Source organism: Triticum dicoccoides, chromosome 1B (assembly GCF_002162155.2).
Source record: "Triticum dicoccoides isolate Atlit2015 ecotype Zavitan chromosome 1B, WEW_v2.0, whole genome shotgun sequence".
Classification (NCBI taxonomy): domain Eukaryota; kingdom Viridiplantae; phylum Streptophyta; class Magnoliopsida; order Poales; family Poaceae; genus Triticum; species Triticum dicoccoides.
Genome location: NC_041381.1, coordinates 621123838 through 621131806, shown reverse-complemented (window position 1 = coordinate 621131806; position 7969 = coordinate 621123838).

Sequence of the window (7969 nt, the reverse complement as noted above, 5' to 3'; positions counted from 1 at the left end):
GTCGCGCTGCCCTTCCCGACAATGTATCCCCTCCCCTCGACAGCTACATCGCCCGCATTGACTACATCGACTACATCGGCTACATCGACGACGACGGCAGCTACATCGACTACATCGACTACATCGACGATGACGGCAGCTACATCGACTACATCAACGACGGTCGCGGCTACATCGATGACGACCACCGTTGCATCATCAACATCATCCGCCCCTAGGTACTTCTCCATCTCCCCTCTATATTCGGTGGATCCATCTCCCTTCCTCTGCTAGATCCATCTCCCCTCTAGTTCGGTGGATCTTCTAGGGTTAGGATCTTCTAGGGTTAGGATCTCCGTCTAGTTCATGGGGTTAGGGTTAGGGTTAGGGTTCATGGGGTCAGGGTTAGGTTTCATGGGGTTCGTGGGGATGATCTCCCTCTGGTTCATGGCTAGAACATGATGGGGTTAGGGTTCTTGTTGCACCCCCATCCTGATTGTTCAAGTAGAAGACTTCTTTTATGTTGTGCCCATGGGGTTTGTAGCAGTGTTCTTCTTCTATGATATGTGCATGAAGCTTGTGTTCTTCTTTCCAGTGAACAAGAGAATGCTTAGTACTCACCGTGGTATTGGAATTCCTGGTGTGTTAAGGTAGTATGACTAGTTTTAATATATACCATATTGGTGCTAGATAATTTTTGGTGTTTTAATATAAAAGGTCGATTCTAATTGACAAAATGTCTGAATTTGTGTTCTTCTAGTCTGTAGCCATGTTTGGTGTGTAGAGGCAACATAATCAATAGTTGAGTATAGTTTTTTCATCTGCTTTTGTACTTCTGCAAGTATAGTTGTTTCATGCTTTACCAGTGGCAACATCTAGTTGTTTTGAAGGTACTCATGATATACTCTTCTAAATTGCCTGCATAAGCATGATTTCAAGGCCTACTGTTATTGTTAACACTGCTTGCTTCTTTATTCATCAACTGTTGGGCAATCAGTTGCCCTGAATGCATAAGCTTGCCTCCATTAGGGAAAACAATTTAGTAATTCATTTGCTTATAGATGATTGCAGGTACATGGATAAAATTGCAACTTAAAACATAAAAGTAATTGTTGTAAATAGTTGTTTTTGCTAATCCACATTATTGAAGTATAATTCGTGTGCACTGTATTTGTATCCAACTATATATAATTGTAATACATGTGAGTTCTATTCTTGTCTCTGGTACCACAACCTTAATTCACTTAGCTTGATGTAGTTTGCTTCACATATATTACTGCTAATGCATTGCTTCACATATATAGTTTGCTTCAATTCAGTTGCTTGCTAGCATACATATGGTTAGGGTTTGCATCAGCAGTACTACTAGCACTTTGCTTGCTTGTTGTGTACTTTATATGAGGCACTAGGAAGATTTCTTGATGTACATTACTACCTCCTGCTTGATGTAGTGAAGATATTAAGAGATGCTTCATATCTTTCCAGTGTACATGCATGCTTGTTTAGTGCACTTACATGTTTGCTTAATTAATAACACTAGATCGCTGTATTGTTGATCCATCAAGTTTGTTTCACATGTATTACATGTATGTGCATGATGGTCCAAATGCTTTCTTTATTGATACAGGTGCATCATTTTACTTTATCCCTGTTGTATCTGATTATTGTTTATTCTATTTTGCAAGCACCACCTCAAGATCATCCATGGCAAGGATGACAAGGTCAAACATGAGGCCAACCGTTGGTATGCAACTTGCTCCTTGTGGTTATACTGTCAGTTTCATAAAATCTGTGTCTTAATATGCTAAGTGAAATGTATTGCTGCAATCTGAATAAGCTGGCTTAATTGTGCCTGTGTGCTGTTAGTCTTCCTTACCTAAATAACTAGGATTAAATGATAATAAAATTTCATAAGATATGTTTGGTTGTCTGTCCATGCATTCCAAACATTCACCTAATAGTTACGTTTCATTTATCATGCAAAGAAGAGCCTCTCATCGAGTACGAGAAGGATAGGGCTAGAAATATCATGAGGAACAATCGGATGTTCTAGTCCATTGGCATCGGTGCAATAGCGTCGATGATTAGGAAAACAAATGATGTACAAGAAGGTAGAAGTGATGAGGTTCAACAAGGTAGTGGAGTTATCAATGATGACCCAGAGTACAATCCTAAGAAGGATGAAGTTATTGATGGAGAGGAAGTGGATGATGTTGTAGTGAGCAAGACTGTTAAGGTGTAAACTCTGTCTTGCCTGGAGAGCTGGGGTTCTTTTAAGCTATGTTATTCCTTGTGCTCACATATTTCTCTTGTGATCTAATGTTTTTTCCGTGCTGGTTATACGAGGCACTGAAGGAATCTAGGACGAAGAGGCCTGGTGTTAAGAAGACAGTCAGCAAGAAGAAGAAGAGCTCAGAAACATCTACTGCAATGCCTCCAGGAAGGGTGATGGCCCCAGCTCCAGGACAAAAAAAGAGGATCCTGGAACCTGATGAACCTGCCCTTGATAGAGTCACAAGGAAGAAAGCAAAGATGGCGACTGCGACGGACCATGAGGAAAGTCTACTGCGCATGGACTCTGAGACCTCGGTGCAAATGGGTGATGAGTTGCCGCCCATGGATGAAGGAACCACTCTCAGCATGGATGGAAGTGGCACTGTCTGCCTAGATGAAGGAGGAACCATCTGCATTGATGAAGCAGGCACTGTCCACACAGACCTCAGCCCTGTTGCACCTTCTATTGACAGGAATGTTGTCATCAATGAAGAAGAACAGCAGCTTGTGCTTCAATCAGGCAAGTTGACCTTTGAATGCTATCTTTTACTAGTGCATTTTCCAAATGGAATGATCATGTATGCTTTTGTCGATTCCTGCATTTATCGATTTCTATTCTAATTTGTGAGTTCAATTTCATTTTCAGATGCAATGACTACCAAGACTAGACTTAGAAAGGGCAAAGGGCTAGAGAGGATCACCAAGTCGCTTGGTAGCAAGGTGCCTATCCAAATTGCCGAAGGGATGAAGCGTCCAGAGAAGCCTCTGAAGTCAGCAAAGCTTGCTTCTGAGTGTGGACTCATTGCAAGAAGCCATCTTCCGATAATTCCTCACTTCAAGCTATACAAAAAAAACCTACTCTATTGGAGAACTACATTGGGAAAGTTGTTGTAAGCTACTTGTTTCATAGTTAATGTGCTATCTATTTTCTGTTACACCTATGCACGATCACTAATATTGTTCCTATCTTGTTTGTTGTCTTGGTAGGCAAATTTTGAGATGAACACGGACTTGGAGACCATCAAGACCACGTGGAAAGATATTCTGCAGAAAAATTCAAAGAACAGACGCCATCAGATCAAGAAGAAGTATTTTGATACCGTAGCCGCAAATAAAGTCAGCATCAAGTCTCCCGTACCTGATCTGACGGATGGTGAATGGCAAGCTCTGGTGGAGATGTGGTCTACCCCAAGACACAAGGTTTGTCTCTGCTTTGTTTGATGCTTTATGTTCTACACATGATATGCTAGTGCTAGATCATGCTGACAGTATGCTTTTTTGTAGGGAACCTATGTGTCGAACAAGTTGAATCGAGAAAAAGTCATGTACAATTAGAGAACTGGTTCCAGGCACTACACAGCACACATTTTTGCCAGTGTGAGAACTTTTATCTAGAGACCTTACCATTTGATCCTCGTTGGATAACATTTCTGATTCTTGCTGAATAACATTTTGACTTTTGTTGAAAAACATTTCAGAAAGAAGAGCGTAAGGGTGAGGAGCTGTCTCCGATTGACTTGTTTAAGGCCACCCACAACAGCAAGAAGCACAGGTTTTCGGAGCCAGTCAAGACTGCTAAAGGAAGTCACTCCATGCTTTGTCCATGCCCTGTTTGATTCACAGCCAGCTTTGATGTTGTTTGATGCTTTGATGATTTGATGTTGTTTGATTCGGAGCCAGTTCCATGCTTTGATGTTGTTTGATAGTTCCATGCTTACAGTTCCATGGTAGGCTTAATGAAGATATTAGAACAGCTTAATGAAGATAGTTCCATGCTGTTTGATTCACACACGCTATGTTCCATGCTTTGATGTTGTCTGATAGTTCAACAAAGATATCAGGACTTGCTGTAACTATTTGTTGCATTTTTTATGACATGATGAAATTTGATCTGAATGTTAGTCGGGAAGCCATCTTATATAGAACCACCATTCTAGGCTTAATGAAGCGATCATATTGTTCCAATTGCATGTATCCAGGTCACTAGCCATCATCTTCTTGTATAGATTTTGTGTGCTGGTTTGGTTACTTCAAATAATCCATTTGTGTGCTGGTTTGGTTTCTCCACTAATGCCTATCATTTTCCTCCATATGCTAGCTTGAGATGGAAAAAATGAAGGACGCGCCGGTGCAAAAAGGTGAAGAGCCAAAGTCTACTGTTCAAATTGTCGAAGAAGTGTTGTTGAAATCTGTCAAGCAAAGCACATTCCTCACGAATTTTGGGCTCCAGTCATCTAGGAACAACTCCCGCAAAGCAACTGCTGAAGTGTTTGCTCATGTTCGTGACCTTGAGCAGAAGCTGGAGAGGTCCGAGCTTCAAGCTGAACTGGTGCAAGAAGAATTGACGGCAATCAAGATGAAGGCGGAAGAATCTGAAGCTGCACGCGACAAGGAACTTGAGCTGCTGCGCAAGAAGTGTCAAGAACAGGAAGAGAAGTTAGCCCACTTGATGGCTCTCTTTGGAGTTAAGGTAGTTTGATGGCTGTGCTGTGGTTGAGCTAAGGTAGTTTGATGGCCCTCTTTGTCTTTGAGCTAAGGTTGTTGCATTTTGAACCTGTGAACTGAGCTGAGCTGAGAGCTGTTGCATTTTGCATTTTGCATTCAGAGCACCTGTGAACCTGTGAAGTTATGTGATCTTGTGAACTTGTGAAGTTATGTGAAGTTATGTGGATCATTTTGTGGATCATTTTGTTTATTTTATGTGAAGTTATGTGGATCACTTGTGCACCTGGGCCTTTCTGTTTATAGTTATGCAAAATGAGAACTTGGGCTCTAAAAAGGCTAAGGCCCAAACAAGAATTAGACCAAAAAGGCTTGGGCCTAAAAAAAGAAATGACTGTAAGAATTTTTTTTATAAAAGGCTGCATAGCAGAAAATAAAAAGGCCAAGGCCCAAATTCGAACTAGACAAAAAAGGTTGTGGCCCAAAACAATAGTGGACTATAAAAAAAATTCATCAAAAAAGGTTCCATTCCTAGAAAATAAAAGGCTAAATTATTGGGCCAGGCCCATACACATAAGCAAAATAAAGAGAGAGAAAAACTTAAACGGGCCGAATTATTGGGCTTGGCCCATGTAGACGGCTAAAATGGACCGGGCTGACTCTATTTTACGACCTTTTCATTTGGTCGTAATTCTGCCACGTCAGCTTGCCACGGTGGATCTGACATGGTGTGGTCGGATTGCTAGTGACCAAAATAATTGGTCGTAAAATCTACGACCTTTTTTTGGTCATAAACGTTTACAACCATTCCAGAAGAAAGGTCGCTATAGTCAGTTAACGACGGCCAGCTTTTGACCTTGTGTTTTTGGTCACAAAAAGGTCACAAATTGAAAACAGTGACCATTTAGGGACTAATAGTGGTTGTCACAAGTTGACATATTTCTTGTAGTGCTCCTCTTCTGACTCAGGTATGGGAGGAATAAGATCCGCACAAAAATTATCGAGCACCCTCACCCCCAAAGCATCAAACTCAGGATTACTCATGGGCTTAACTGCCGCTAAATTGCGAATCATCTCTAAAGCCCGCTCAGCCTCTAAATCCACGAGATCATTAAGAGAATTTGAAATTTCACTAACATTACTACCTAGTGAAACTCCTAATTGATTTGCATTATCAACAATCTCATCATTACAAAATGCAAAATGGAATTAGAGGTATTAACCGACATACCAGTAGTGACCTCAACCCACGAAGCTTGGCCGCCCTCATGGCGCACCACTGCTGAATGTCGTCCACCTCCGGCTGATTCTAGAGATGGCCGCTCAACTGTCGTCCCTCAGAAATCGGATCAGGAATCCCTCCAAACGCTATAACCTCCTCCCGAGAGATCCTGCTCAAGGTGAAGCCTCCTGCCTCACCCCAAACGCGAGGCCGGTCAGCCTCCACGGCTCCCCAGCGGTAGCGCCAGGAAGCGGTGAGGCACTCGCCAGCACCGCAGACGTCGGGCGCGCCCCACAGGGCGGAGACGGCAGCGCACCGAGGGAAGGGAGTGCATGGGCCTCCTGCCCGAACTCCCCAACCAGCACCGGAGAGGCGGCCACCAAAGGCGCCCTAGGAGAAGAGGGCTCCGAGGCCACCTGCCCCGTGCCTCCTCCCGACGGTGATGCCGCAACCTGCAGAGCGGAGGGCGCGATGGGAGAAGAGGGATCTGAGGCCACCTGCCCTGGACCCCCTCCCAACGGTAAGACCGCCACTGCCAAGGCCTTGTCCACCACTTAAGGAGAGAAGGACACGGGGGCCACCTGCCCCGAGTCCCCTACAGAAGGCGGTACCGCCCCCTGCAGCCCCTGCACCTCGGCAGGAGAAGAGAAACCCAAGGCCGCATGCCCCGGGACCCCTCCTGACGAAACAGCCTCCAACACCACAGCAACGTCCCGAGGAGAGACAACGTGCTGTGCACGTGAGGGAGTGGCCACCTGCTGAATCACCTCCTCCTCTCCCCTGACTGAGACCGTCGAAGCTCCAGGAGCCCCAGGAGCATTGCTCACATCATCCTCAAAAACCAAAGCAGGCAACGCGAGCTCAAAAGCCTCATCCGACTCCACCCGATGACTCCACAGCCTCGGGGGTGCAGAAGCAGGTTCGAAGGACCCAAATCTCAGAGTCGTCGTAGGCACCGAGGAAGGTGGAACCGCCCCATCCCTGGTTGTCGTGGACTCGGACCCCGTCCCTTGGACAACTGTTGTCCAGAATCATCGATCGGAGTCTCCTTCGCTCCCGCGCTGTCATCGCCCTCGTGCATATCCACGTCAGACCCGTTAGCCGTCGCAGCCAACCGACTCCCATCCTCAAACTCAATCACAAGGTCATAAATCTTGCCTCGATAAGTCCACTTGACAACCTCAGGTACATACTCAATGTCCAGAATACTAAACAGAACCCGAGCTATCCCGTGAGCTCTGGTAAACGCCATATCCACTTGCTCAGGCTTCCCCACCATAATGCCCAAGCTACCACAACCCTAGCATCCTGCAACGGCTTGGAGGGAGCCCCGAAGAAATGCAACCACGCCTGAGTAAGCGGCTTATCCTGAGGCTCCACCTGCGTCCACTCATGAAACTCAAGGATGCAATCTGTACCCGGCACTTTGCACATCCCAAAACTTAGCAGCCTCTGCAAATCCTCCAACGAAGGGAACTCAACCCTGAACATCTTATCCGAGAGACTGACGAACTCCCACTGGAATTCCCCAGGGGCTAACTCCCGGAGCCTCTACATGATCTGGGTCTCAAAGACCTCTCCTCTGGTCACCTTGACAATCCCAGTGGTCATGCTCGGGGCCGGAACCTCCCTCTCATTAGGAGACTCAAAAAACGTGAGCTCATCACAGTATACTCGATACATCATAAGCGACGGTGCCTAATCTCACAAAAGCGTACAGTCCCCCGAATCATGTGCCGGCTTACCACAAGTATCACATAACAGAGCCACCCACTCAGCAATGAAATGACCCTTGTCGCCACAACGATAGCATAACATCTTCTCCTTCTTGCGCGCCCACTTGGACGCCCTATCTGACTCAGCCCTGGCCGACACCTCCACAGACACATCACCCATAGCCTCATTCTCAGGAACTTGAACATTAGCGAGAGCCGTCACAACCTCCATAGCCTGACCGGTCAACACCAGCTCCTCGACAGCCCCACCATCGGTTGCCTGCTCGACAACAACGATCGGAGGCAGTTTTCGTGGACGATACCGACCACCTCGACC